Below are 14,061 nucleotides of genomic sequence, written 5' to 3'. Positions count from 1 at the left end.
AGTGGAAGAACCTAAAACTTCACTCCCTAAAGTAATAGAAAAAATTCAGAAATTTGGGGAAGTGGCAGAATTTAAGCTAAATAGGAATAAAACTAAATTATTAGTTAAAAACACGAAGGAAAGACAGAGGCGGGTTTGCCCTCCCAGACCTTAAATTGTATTATGAATCTGCTTGTTTGGTATGGATCAGGGACTGGATGAGATTGGATAAGCAAGAGGCATTAGAACTAGAAGGACATGACAACAGATTCCGCTGGCACGCATACATATGGTACGGGAAAGGGAAGGTTCATAGAAGTTTTTACAACCATATAATTAGGAAATCACTAATGAGAGTATGGGAGAGATACAAAGACTTATTGGAACAAAAGACCCCGTGGTGGCTTTCACCACATGAAGCATTACTGCTCAAACCACTTGGAAAGAAAGGAAAATGGCTCACATATGTTGATTTATTAAAGGACCATGATGGAAAATGGAAATTAAGAGATTATGATGAGATTAAAGACCATTTTCAGAGTTGGTTGCATCATCGACAACTATATGAAACACATAAAGAAGATAGCAAGAAAGGATTCAGTTATATAAGATCTAGGTTTCAAACGGACGTGATTGAAGGGAAATTACTGAAGGCCGCATACAGCATACTAATGGGAGACGAAAGATGAAGAGGTAAAATCAGTTATGATTAAATGGGCACAAGATGTAGGTCACAACATTATGATGGAAGATTGGGAAAAATTATGGAAAACTGATTTAAAATTTACAGATTGTTCCCTATTGGAAAAGAATTACATGAAGATGACGTATAGATGGTGCACAACACCAGTGCAGTTAGGGAAAATGTACAGAACTAGTTCAAATATATGTTGGAAGTGTAAGGAAAAGGAAGGGACATTTTAGCATATGTGGTGGGATTAATGTAATTAAAATTAAAAAATATGTAATGTACTTTTTAAAAATTGGGAAATGATATACAATGAATTGAAGAAAATGTTCCATTTAAAATTTGTTAAAAAACCTGAGGTATTTTTGTAGGGGATTGTAGGGAAAGACCTGCCAAAAAAGCTGAAAAACATCTTCACGTATGTGACAATGGCCGCGGGAGTTCTGGTAGCACAAGGATGGAAGAGTGAAGAAACCCCAACTAAAGAATCATGGCAAGAAAAATTGATGGACTATGCAGAACTGGCAAAACTGACATATAAGCTACGGGACAAGGATAACTGTGACTTTAAAGATGAATGGGAACCCTTTATAAAGTATCTAAAGATGCAACGAAGTGAACTAGACTCCTTGGCAGGTTTTGAATAGACATTCACAAACTGTTTATTGATAATATTCAGCTAAATAGTTTGAGGATCTACACAACTTTGTAACATGCAGGAAACAGCAGTCCAAAGACTGGAACTGATGGAAGTCGGGGGGTGGGGTGGGGTGGGTTTTGTGTGGGGGAGGGTGGGAGGATAAATGGGGGGGGGGGAACAAGGATGATATGTTTTTGGATAATATGTCTTGTTTTAATTTTGAATAAAAAAACTTTTAAAAAACCCAAAAAACAAAACATACCGACTCCTCCTTGATTGGGAAGTCAAGGAGGAGGAAGTTAAGTCCGCAATGATCACATGGGCCCAAAGCTTTGGTTAGAACATAGAGATGAGCCAATAGGAACACCTATGGAAAGTAAATTGGAACTTTATGGCATGCTATACATTAAGGGAAAACCTTCAAATGATGTTATACTGCTGATATTTAACCCCTTCTAAACTCTCAAAAATGTACAAAAGTGTCCCTAACACAAGTTGGAGATGTGGAGAATCAGGTAGAACCGACCACGCTACATATGTGGTCGGTTTGTAAAAAGATCAAAACCTTACATACATACTCAGCTTCAAATAATGTTAAATGCATCCTTCCCCCCAAAAAACCAGAATCATTTTTATTGGGTATTAAAGGACCAGATATAGCCAGGAAGATGAGGAAAATCTTTCTGTATGCCACCAAAGCCATGAGAGTACTTATAGCAAAACATTGGAAGAGTGACAAAATCCCCATCAGATCAAGATGGTTACTAAAATTGGTAGAATATGCTAAACTAGATAGTCTCTTGGAAAGATTAAAGATAAGCAAAAACAGGAGTTAATCAATAACTGGAAACCTCTAAAGAGTTACTTAAAAAATACGGTAAGTGTTGCAATCTGAACTCGGTAGCAGCTTTTGAATAAGCTCTGTAAATAAAGGTTAAATGGGTTTACACACACATACACACACACACACACACACACACACACACACACACAAATATTTTATTATGATTTTGCTGATAAATTTAGGTTTATCAGAGCAAAAAGATGTTGAGAAGGATGGGAAGTCAAATATATGAAGATATATATTTCTTTATTGGTATTTTTTATTTTGATGAGCTTGATTTACAGACTATGACTTTGATGTATGGATGTAACTATGGTAAATAAAGCATAATAATAACAAAAATAAGAAGGAGTCAGGGAACTCTGGCTGAACGTAAACTAGAATATTTGCAGTGAAGTCAGAACACAAGAGGAGGAGAGGACGAAAGACGTGAGGAGGCGTGCCTGGCCCAAGTGCTTATCTACAGCCTCATAAACCATGGATTATGAAGCCTCAGGCAATCATCCCAATATGGTCACTGGCTTCTCCTTGATCTTCCTGTGCTGAACTGCTTGTGGCAACGATCCAAGCTTTTATTTTGGTTCCGTTTAGATGTTAAATTCCAAAGTTTATGAAACTGAATGTAAAGGGGAAATCTCCATAGAGATTTCCAGGCAAAGGCGGAATCTAAAGGTGAGATTAGGTTTTGTAACTACATCCACTCAAGTTAGGAAGATCATTTAAAAGAAGTCGAAATGTGCTCTGAGAAAAGCAGTTACACATTTTCATTGCAACATCCAAATATATCCCAGGAATGATCCAGTCCAAGCTAAGTATGTTTAAAACTTCCCCACTGATTTCATTGGCAAAGAGTTAATCAAGTCTCCCATTGAAATAAGTTGAGTTTATTTTCTTTTAATTTTCTTCCCATTACACACAATTGTCTGAGTTTTGCATAAAGTGTTACACACCCTGTGATTCAGGAAGTTCTCAAGAGTTAGCCAAGAATTGTAAGTCTCAAAATCCTTTTTCTACTTATGTTGACATGGGAGAGGAGAGCCAGAAACGTGGGTGGCACTGTGGGTAAAACCTCAGTGCCTAGGACTTGCCGATCGCAAGGTGGGCGGTTCGAATCCCTGCAGCGGGGTGAGCTCCTGTCGTTCGGTCCCAGCTCCTGCCCTCCTAGCAGTTCGAAAGCACCCCTAAGTGCAAGTAGATAAATAGGGACCGCTTTCTAGCGGGAAGGTAAACGGCGTTTCCGTGTGCTGCGCTGGTGCTGGCTCGCCAGAGCAGCTTCGTCACGCTGGCCACGTGACCCGGAAGTGTCTCCGGACAGCGCTGGCTCCCGGCCTCTTAAGTGAGATGAGCGCGCAACCCTAGAGTCGGACACGACTGGCCCGTATGGGCAGGGGTACCTTTACCTTTACCTTTTTACTTCACTGGCACACATTTTACTCTTGGGGCACTTAGGGCTGGAAGGCACCACATGACTGGCTAAGTGATTTGTAGACAGCTATGGAGGTGATGGTACAGGATTCAGAATATCTTGGGCTTGGAGTGAAATAAACAAGCATCAACAACATTGTTCCAGAACATGTCCCTGGTTCACTCAAAACTGATCTAGTTCTTCTATATGTTTGATATTGGCAATGAACAACCAGACCCGAGCCCCCCTGCCCAGTGGCTGGTGCGCCAAGAGCAGGCCAGGGCCCAGAGGGAGGCTGCACAAGGAGGACACCTGCAAGAAAAGAGAGTGCAGCGCCCCCCCCCCCGAATTTTGGGTTTTATTCAAAACCTCCTCTCTCTCTCTCTTTTTGAGGAGGGCCACTGCCGCCACAGCCATCATTGTTATTTTTATTTTTAATCTTAATTCCCTTTCCTTAATTTTTAAAAAATATTTATTAATAACACATTTTTTCCTTCCCCCCAATTTTTTTACCTCAAGTTTTTCTGTTAAGAATTAAAATGGCGGCGCCCAGAAGAGAGCCCTGAACCAACACAAGGCCACTTCCTGGGATTGCCGCTTCACCCCTGACTTTCTGTTCTTTTTTCTTTTCTTTATTTTTCTTTTCTTTATCTTTATCTTTTACTATTCACTTTTTTTATCTCTCATTTTTTTTAATTAAATAGGGGGGAAAAGAATGACATAAAAATCTGAGTCCTTTTTTGTTTGCTTGTTTGTTTGTTTGTTTGTTGGGGGAGTCCTTCCCCCCCCACCATCCTATTACTATCACCATCCTCTTTTAAAACAAAATGTTTTCTCCTTATTATTGTCATTGCTATTGCTATTTTCCCATTCCTCACCCTTTTTTCTTATTTCTTTTTCTCTCCCTCCCCCCTTCTTTGCCTTTTTCTCTTTAAAGAGAACACACACACACACACACACACTATTTTCCCCCTCTCAGAGGGGTTTTCTACATATTTTTTATTTTATTTTACTTTTTACTTTGAACATTTGAGATAGATAGCTACACACACACACACACACACACACACACACACTATTTTCAGGCACCACCGCCTCAACATCTTCATATTTTCCTTTTCCTTTTCCTTTTCTTTTCCATTTTTGCTTTCTCTTTCTTTCTTTCCTCTTAAATGTCCTCCCCCATCCATCCCCTCCCTCCTCTCTTTCCTCTCCTTCTCCCAACAAATAATAATAATAGCAATAATAAAAATCACAGACTTACGCACATATATCTCCCCAATCACTTTCAATAGTACCCCCCCACACACACTTTGTGGCCACCTACCTCATACTATAACTTGGACCACCACTGCATTTTTTTTTATCATTACTAATACTATTCTTTCCCTTTTTCTATCCCTCTTTCTTTCTCTCTCCTTTCTCTCGCCTTTATATTTTACTCTAATTTCCCCTCCCTTTTTTGTTTTTTCTCTCTCCTTCTCCTTTTTCTTCCTCTTCCGCTTTCCCTTTTGCCTTTGTTTTGTTTTGTTCTGTTCCTAAACACAACCTTGCCAGTCTTAATTTGTAACTCTCTACTACGAATCCCTAATCCCCTTTCCCACCCTTAACTGGACCCCACTCCCCCCCCCCCATTGTGCGCATGAGTGTGTAGGTGTGTATGCACAGGGATATCCACAATAACCCCCCTCCTCCCTCTGGCCCCACTCCCTCTGTCTCTTGCATCTCTGCCCCTTAACCCTTTGATGTCAACTGTTTGTCTGTTGGTCTACTTGACTGTCTGTTTGTCTGCCCCCTGCTTTGCCAACACTGCTGAGGAACCACAGAAACTCCAGAGAAGCCCTGAAAACACAGTCCAGATGCGAAAAAATGGCTGCCTAATCCAGACGCTCTGTAAAAGCCACCAGTCAACAACGCCTGTTCAGCTCAGCAACCCAACAACACCCAGGAACCACCACCACCACAACTCCTAATTATAACACACACCACTCCAAGTGGACACCAAGCAGATCTCAAACCGGGATCATCAGGGAGATCGAGACAGCACCAACCAAGGAGATGGTGAACAGCACTGAGACCACAACACTCCCCCAAGATGACAACAACCCAACAACAAAACCTGAGGGAAATGGAACTGAGACTAGCAGAACAATACAATACAAATCTTTATTACAGTCATAGACCAGCATAAAAGGGTGCAATACAGTTATTTAAAATCTGAAACGTGTTTTGTAAAGCTAAAAGGTATTAAAACAGAAGGTGAATATAAAAGTCTATAAGAATTTAAAAGAAGCTAAAAGAATCCAAAAGAAGGGTCAGGAATATTGGGCGGGTGTGGAAGAGCACAAAAGGTTGATATAAAGGCTTTAACTATCATTTACAGAGCACTCTGATATGTTCATTAATGACATGAGAGAACTTGGTATCCTTATTTCTGTAACATTATTGTTTATAAAACCCAATAAAAAACCTTTTAAAAAACCTAATGCTAATCTAGGCTGCATCAGCAGAAGTATAGTGTCAAGATCAAGGGAAGTTCAGTTTGGTTTGGTTTATTGTGTTTTAGCAAACAGCCATTACATGGGAAGTAATAGTACCACTCTATTCTGTCCTGGTCAGACCACATCTGAAATACAATGTCTAGTTCTGGGTGCCATGATCTAAGAAGGGTGTTGATAAGCTGGAATGTGTGCAGAGGAGGCAACTAAGGGTCTGGAAACCAAGCTTTATGAGGAACGGCTGAAGGAACTGGACATGTTTAATCTGGAAAAGAGAATACTGAGAGGAGAATTGATAGCCATCTTCAAATATCTGAAGGGATGTCACATGGAAGATGAAGCAAACTGGTTTTCTTCTGCTCTGGAGCCTAGGACCTGAACCAATGGCTTCAAGTTACAAGAAATAAGATTCCAACTTCTGACGGCAAGCACTGTGCTGTTCAGTAGTGGAATGTTCAACCCTTCACTGGGGGTTTTGAAGCAGAGTTTGGATGATCATCTGTCCTGGATGCTTTAGTTGAAATTCCTGCATTGCAGGGGGTTGGGTCCCTTCCAACTCTATGATTCTGTGATACCACATTGTACTTGCTATCACTGTCTCTTCCATTGCACCAAGTGAGAGGAAGTTAAGCATGATTTAAGTCATACTGTTTCTTTCTGCAAAGCTGGGCTAGCTGGTGCATTCGCCTGCCACATGTCTTTTCCTGGTACACATGAGAAACAAATCTGAATAAATACTCTCTGAAGACACCAGGGTCCTATAAAGCATGTCTACAAAAATTTCCAACATTAAACATTGCCATTTTTTGTAAGCACAAAACCACTAACTTGTTTTAGTAGATTATTTATATGAGGGGGGCATTAAACTTGCTTTCTCCCTCTGCTTCAATGCTACTTCAAAAGTTTATACTGCTTATATATACACACAGATTCACACACAACAGTTTGCAGCAGATTATGTTCCAACCTCTTCTTGCTGAATGGAACAAAGTGTTTGATTCACTCTTATAAGATGCTTGGAATGTACTGTGTATGTACTAGGTAATCTACCAAGAACACTTATCTTTACTGTCAGCGTTACAGAGAAATGCAGTGAGTTCCTGTCTGTAGCTTTGCTTGCATGATAATGACATATATTTCTAGGCTGCAGGAGCCCATACACAGAGTAGCCCTAAAAAGCCAGCAGGCATAAAGACTAAAACTTGGAAATAATTTCTATTTAATGTAAATAGGGGTGGGCAGCTGGGGCTGCATGGCAGCATTTAGTAGGGCTGGAGCCAATGATGGTCACACAAGTGTTCCAGATCAACTAATCCAGAATGAAGACCACCGTGCTTCAGCTTTCACCATTGCTGGATGTGAGGGTGATCTGGCTGCGACATCTGTCACCCCATTGATCGCCAGGGTTGATTTGGCTGATCTGGCTGGCCAGGCGGGTGTCCCCTTCCTCCCTCATCACTCCATGTGCGCCCCTCCCGAAGCTGTGCACTCAATGGAAGAGGATGACCATCCCAGATAAAAGGAATGCACCGTTCTTCGGTCAAGGGTAGATGATAGCTGCGCTCCCCTGCTAGAACCTCCAAGCAAACTTTCACCATTGCTACTAAAGATTGGAATTCCCAGTGCTATGCAGTCTACTTAGAAGTAATCCCACTGGGTTTGATGAAGTTACTCTCAAATAAGCAGTGCCTTTTCAGGGGGGCTCAGGGGTACACATACCCCTAAATATTTTGTGAATCTAAGTTTGGCCTCATTGAGGGCCAGTATTTCAGTATGAGTAGGAAATTGAGAGTACTGTACCTCTAAACAGTTTTTAAGGGGGAAAAGCACTGCAAATAAGTATGCAGAGGATTTTTATTTATTTTTGTGTAACAGAATACAGCTGGAAAGCAAGTGAAAGTAATTCCTTTCTAATTTTAGTGTGCTACATGTACACATGCACACCAGAAATCTACCAACTTTTTCTCAGACAGCTGGCAGAAAAACATCATTTCTTCAATCCATACAACCAGATTTTTCTCTCCTCTCCCGCACAATATCAAATGATTTTTTTCCACATAGAATACTGCCTTTCCAATTACTCTTGAAACCACACAAAAAGAGGAAACTACTTTAAAAAGCCCCAGCAGGGGTGGGGTGGGGAAGGAGCAGGAAGTAAGGAACTTTGATAGAATGGGGAAATGAGGCAACTGCATGAGGTTCCAGGGATCATCAAAAAAAGCTTGTGGTCCACTTATGGTGTTATTAAACAGTAGCAAAACTTGTTATATGAGCCCAAGGAAATTTTAGTATTGATATTTTCCTTGAACAACATCTCCCACATCAGTGCATGGCAAACTGCTTCTGAAACTGAGTGGCATTTCAAAAGCAGTTTGTGATAGTGGGGCTCAACTCAGCAGCAACCGGGCTCAAGGAGAGGCGTGAAGCAGGAGCTTTGCCCTCCTTGTACTGGCAGCTCCAACACTTGCTGGGAGAGGGCAATGGCAAAGTCAGGGGAGCACACCTAAGGAGTGCCAGTGCCAGCGAGTGACAGCACCCATGCCAGGAGGAGGGAGCTGCCACCCAACCACCTCTCATGAATCACTACTGAAACTCAGCTGCTTAAAGAAGTAAAACATTCCAGTAGGATAGGAGAAGCCCCCTGTATTTGCAGGGCAATTTTATGCATGCTTATTCAGAAACAAGTCTGTGCCTATTAAAAAAAATTAGTATTGCAGTATAGGATTATTTGGCTCTCCTTTGAAGGAAGTTCAAATGTGTATTCTTATTTAAATAGCAAATACAGTGGTACCTCGGGTTACAGACGCTTCAGGTTACATACACTTCAGGTTACAGACTCCACTAACCCAGAAATAGTATCTCAGGTTAAGAACTTTACTTCAGGATGAGAACAGAAATCATGCTCCAGTGGCGCAGTGGCAGCGGGAGGCCCCATTAGCTAAAGTGGTGCTTCAGGTTAAGAACAGTTTCAGGTACCACTGTATATGTGAAATTCCAATGTAGGCTGCATGGTATGTGTGTTTTAAAAAACTGACACCAACAACTACACAATAATACTAACTCCTCTTAAAGCAGAAGTTAAAATATTGTATAAAAATCTGCTGCATCTTTTAAGTTCAGAGAAACTAAAATGAAAATATACTTAAAAAGAAAAGCTTTTTTATTTCAATACTTCCATTCTTCGCTCCAGTATTTCTTGACCCCAATAAAGGTATACATCCAGCAGGCAGACTGGTTGTCAACAGCTATCCCCAATGCCTATGCCGAAACCTTTACATCTGTAATCAAGAAAGTTGTGGCCTGGTTAGATCCAAAGTCCTGTTGTCCTGTCTATCTGGGAGTCAGATAAAGCGGGAAGGTGGTACGCAGCCCATGCAACATGGAAGACTCAAGAGTGTGTAAGCTTCTTCATACTTTCTTCATCTTCATAAAGTCACCGCAAATGTCTATGGTAGCAGCACAGAACTATGCTGTGTGGATGACCACAAGACATCAGGCATGTCTTATGGGAATAAGCCTGGAATTAAATGGAGATTCATAGCCAATGTCTATGCACAGGACTGCAGTCTTAAGTCTATTACTTCTAGTAGAATCCTTCAAGGGAAGCAATCATGAACATTTCCTTCTCTCTGCCCCAATCATCCTCTCTCTATAGTGTCTTAAACCACCAGGAATTTGTGAGCAATAGTTCAAGCAGCATTTCACTCTGCAATCCCTCTGATCATACCTAGAATTTCTGAATTAAGATAAGAACTTTCAGGTTTATTTTCCCTCTCTGTTCTAAGTGCTGGATTCTCATGCCTGTACTTCTCATTTGACCCTATTAACACTGTAACAGTGGCAAGTTTAGGCTGCTGGATATCTTCACTCTGAATGTACTGTGTTCCCTTAAAAGGTATAAAGTTTATACACTCAGAGGAGAACCAAACAACTGCCAATCCCCCATAAATGGTCAAGTGTTACAGCCGTTACTTCCATCGTCTCAAATTTATGAACTGAAAAAGGACTGGGATCTTAGGCCTCCGCAAACAGGACCGATAACTGGAAGCACTGAGCTGAGAAAGCGTACAACGGGAATGAAGCAAAAGAGGCAGTCTAATCCAGCCCCCTTGCCAAATGACAGGAAATTCCAGAGTAAACAGTCTTGAATAGTGTGCACAAGCAAGCGACCCCACAGGCCAACTTGTGGGAACTCAGCTTGACCTTGTTCACATATCCACTGCCTACATTTCCAAAAGAGCTCCACTTGGCATCAGTCTTATGGAAAACTGGATTTTGACTGAAAAATTCAGGATAACCTCTAAGACCAAGAAGAACAGCTAAGCTCAAAAGGATATCAGAAAGTAATTGACAGCATGGACCAAACTGACAAGGGCTTCTAAGAACATTTTGAACAAGACTGCAAACCAGGAGTAACAGTAGAAAATCATAAGGAAAAGAGACCTTTGTTGGAAGAAGGTACAGTGGTACCTTGGGTTACATACGCTTCAGGTTACAGACTCTGCTAACCCAGAAATAGTGCTTCAGGTTAAGAACTTTGCTTCAGGATTAGAACAGAAATCGTGCTCCGGCGGCGCGGCAGCAGCAGGAGGCCCCATTAGCTAAAGTGGTGCTTCAGGATAAGAACAGTTTCAGGTTAAGTACGGACCTCCGGAACAAATTAAGTACTTAACCCGAGGTCCCACTGTATACAATGCAGCAGCTGGTGCATCTCATTGTCTTCTGAGTACATCCTTGATCTGGTGCCTTCCCTTGATGCAAATGACTATTTTGGGATTCCAGATTTATTGGCTTATTGTTGGTAAAATTCCAGGTTCACTGATGACACAATATAAATCACTTCATTCATTAATCCTGACTTGCAGCACAATTCGATTCAGGTTTACTCAGAAGTAACTTCCATACGATACGATAATTGTCACTGTCCCATACAGAACAACGAAATTGAAAAAATCTACATCAGACATTAAAAACCCAACAAGCCTGCTATCCCAGCTATCCCAACCTGGTTAGCTCCCTAAAAACTCTGATACCCCACAATTAAATACAATACACTCCTTTGGAGACTGCCTTACACTGTATTTAAAACCAAAATCGCATTGGAATAGAAACTGTTTCTCAGGCAGCTAGTCCTAGTCTTTATAACCCTGTACCTTCTTCCAGAAGGCAGAAACTGAAAGAGATCATTCCCGGGGTGTGCACTGTCCTGCACTTTCTCTGCAGCTTTCTTGTGGCACCTGGAAGACAAGCTAAGCTCTAGGCAGCCAAGTTAGTTGGCCCCCTCTTTGTCCCTGTTGGTTCGCTCTTGATATAAAATGTTAGGGAGAAGGGAGGATAATAAAGCTAAATAAAATCATCATCACCACCCACCACCATCTTGGTTGACTTGGTTAGCTGAGAGACGGAATTAACTGTGGTGAGAGTGTTTGGATCAGAAGAAAGATAAAGAACCAAACTGGATGCAACAGCTCTGCATACCAAAACATGGGGTTGTCCCAATCATGTGGTAAGGGGTGGTTGTCTGCCCACCTCACGCCTCTCTCCAGGCTATGAAATAAAAGCAGCTAGGCAGAGGAACCATGGTATTATAAACTCACTTTATTTCAATGGAGCCCCTAAAGTTGTGGGAAATTACTCCTGTGCCAAAAGAGCATTCATATAGTATCTCCTTCCTCCCCGTTTAGGTCAGGAAGTTCCTGTGTATTAAACATATTAGTAGAATCCCATCCCGCCAAAAAACCACCCCAAAACAAAGAGTGTGTCTGTGTGTGTATCTATCTAACATCGAGACCTAGATGTCTTGAGCTGAAAAGGATATGGAAAAAGATAATTATTTCAAATAATAAATAGATTTGTTGTTGTTGTTTAGTCATTTAGCCATGTCCGCCTCTTCGTGACCCCATGGACCAGAGCACTCCAGGCACTCCTGTCTTCCACTGCCTCCCGCAGTTTGGTCAAACTCATGTTGGTAGCTTTGGGAACACTGTCCAACCATCTCATCCTCTGTCGTCCCCTTCTCCTTGTGCCCTCCATCTTTCCCAAATAAACTGCTTTTTGATTTTGCAATATGTATGGGAAATTTGGCATGTGCCCCTCTGGATTTTAGCACAATTGTTTACTAAGGAAATAAAAGGTTCTCAGGGACCATCTTCAGTACAACCACCAGTTTAGAACATTTCTTTCAAACATCTCAATTTAAGGAAACCAATATCACCAAATGGCAGTTTGGTGACTTAAAATAATTTGTAGGAGGACCACAGAATTCATAGGGAGCACAGGATTGTTGGGTAAGGCTCCCAGTCAGGCCTCAGATGGGGGGGAAAGAGTTAAGCAATAATTGTCTTTCCTCTCTCTTCCTCTACAGCTCAGTTTCCAGGCACTCACCCAAATTCTGAGGGGAATCCTCTGTGGCCTGGCTGCAGCCCTTACAATCTATCTCCCAGTCAACACCCACTTCCTGTCCCCCTGCAGCTGTTAGAAGTTGTGGAAATGGTTTATTATTATTATTTTAATTGCATTAATTTAACCAGGGCTTTTTTCACTCAGAACTTGTTGGAACTCAATTCTAGCACCTCTCAGGTGGGCACCATTGCCATTATAAGAGAACAAAGGAGGTTTCATGGTGAGTTCCGGCACCTCTTTTTCTAGATAAATAGCATTGGATTAATCATAAACATATGTATAAACTAACACATAACCATACAAACAACAACAGAACTATACACGGAACATATCCAGTATAAAGAACAAATTACAAAGATGCGGTTACTTACATACAGCCAAGATTTTACGATGAGTTTATATAGTTTATATAGCCTAACCACAATGAGGAGGGAGTCATGTAAAGAGTACTTATATGACTCTCTCTATTTATATAATAAAAAATGTAGACCGGTCCATGTCCAATCTGTCCGATTTAGCTTTCCCCAGACTATATGCTTCAGATAAAGCAATGTTCCATCCATTAGCCATGCCTCCCTCATGTTGTGCAAAGTTTGAGAGAGTAAAATAATTATTCTTGAAAAAATAAAATCATTTTAACTCATCACCTGAAATAAATGAGGGTATTTGTACTAACTGAGCATCTCTGAGAAGGATATTCCATAACTGGAGTAAAGGTAAAGGACCCCTGAATGGTTAAGTCCAGTGAAAGGCGACTATGGGGTGCAGTGCTCATCTCAGCTTTCAGGCCAGGGAGCTGGCATTTGTCTGCAGACAGCTTTTCCAGGTCATGTGGCCGCAGTGGTACCTATTTATCTACTTGCACTAGTATGCTTTCAAACTGCTAGGCTGGCAGGAGCTGGGATAGAGCAACGACGTGCGGATTCCAACTGCCGACCTTGCAATCGGCAAGCCCAAGAAGCTGAGTGGTTTAGACCACAGCACCACGCATGTCCCTTTATAACTTTATAACTGAAGTGCACATCAGTGAAGACTTTATCCTTAGTCCAACCACTGAAGGCAGAGGCACTTCGAACAGGGCCTCAGACAGTGAACTCAATGAACGGGATAGCTTCAGATAGCTGCTATCAGATGGTATCTCACCAGTCTTTTAAAAAAAACTTCCCTGAGTGCCCATTATCTTCCATGTCTAATTTGAAGTGCTGATGCTTTCCTTTAAAACCCTAAAACAGGGGTAGTCAACAGAGATTGCTTGTTTACAAGGCTCACAACATCCTAAGCTGGCTAAGCTGCCTGGGGCTGATAGGAGTTTTTGTTCAGCAATGTCTGAAGGTTTGTGCCACCCAGGAGCTTTCAGCTGTCCTTTTCTCCCTTCCTTAGTGAGGGTGGCAGAGCCTCCATTTCCAGCAAATGAGAGCAGCTTTGAACAAGCCCCACCTGACAGCAGGCTGCATAGGACCACAAGGGGCCTTGTCACATATCTCACTCTTTCCCTCGTGCTTGCATGCATCCTCCCCACGACTCTGTTCTTTTCTCTGTCCATCATGGGTTTAATACATGAATGAACACTTCCTTCAAATTCACAACTGTGCAAGGGTAGAAAGC

General features: G+C 41.6%; 1 protein-coding gene and 1 long non-coding RNA gene across 3 annotated transcripts in view; both read right to left on the bottom strand.

Annotated features, from left to right (window-relative positions):
* PGM5 (phosphoglucomutase 5) overlaps positions 1–14,061 on the bottom strand; it is a 111,040-nt gene that overhangs the window by 52,206 nt on the left and 44,773 nt on the right. The window lies entirely within an intron of this gene.
* LOC310688526 lies at positions 4,685–8,610 on the bottom strand. Its single transcript, XR_014517008.1, has 2 exons — positions 5,663–8,610; positions 4,685–5,627 (listed from the first exon to the last, which is right to left on the bottom strand). It is a non-coding gene; the product is annotated as an uncharacterized lncRNA (long non-coding RNA).

Source organism: Podarcis liolepis (genome assembly GCF_965112155.1).
Source record: "Podarcis liolepis genome assembly, chromosome: 11".
Taxonomy (NCBI): domain Eukaryota; kingdom Metazoa; phylum Chordata; class Lepidosauria; order Squamata; family Lacertidae; genus Podarcis; species Podarcis liolepis.
This window is presented reverse-complemented; position numbering and strand designations above follow the sequence as displayed.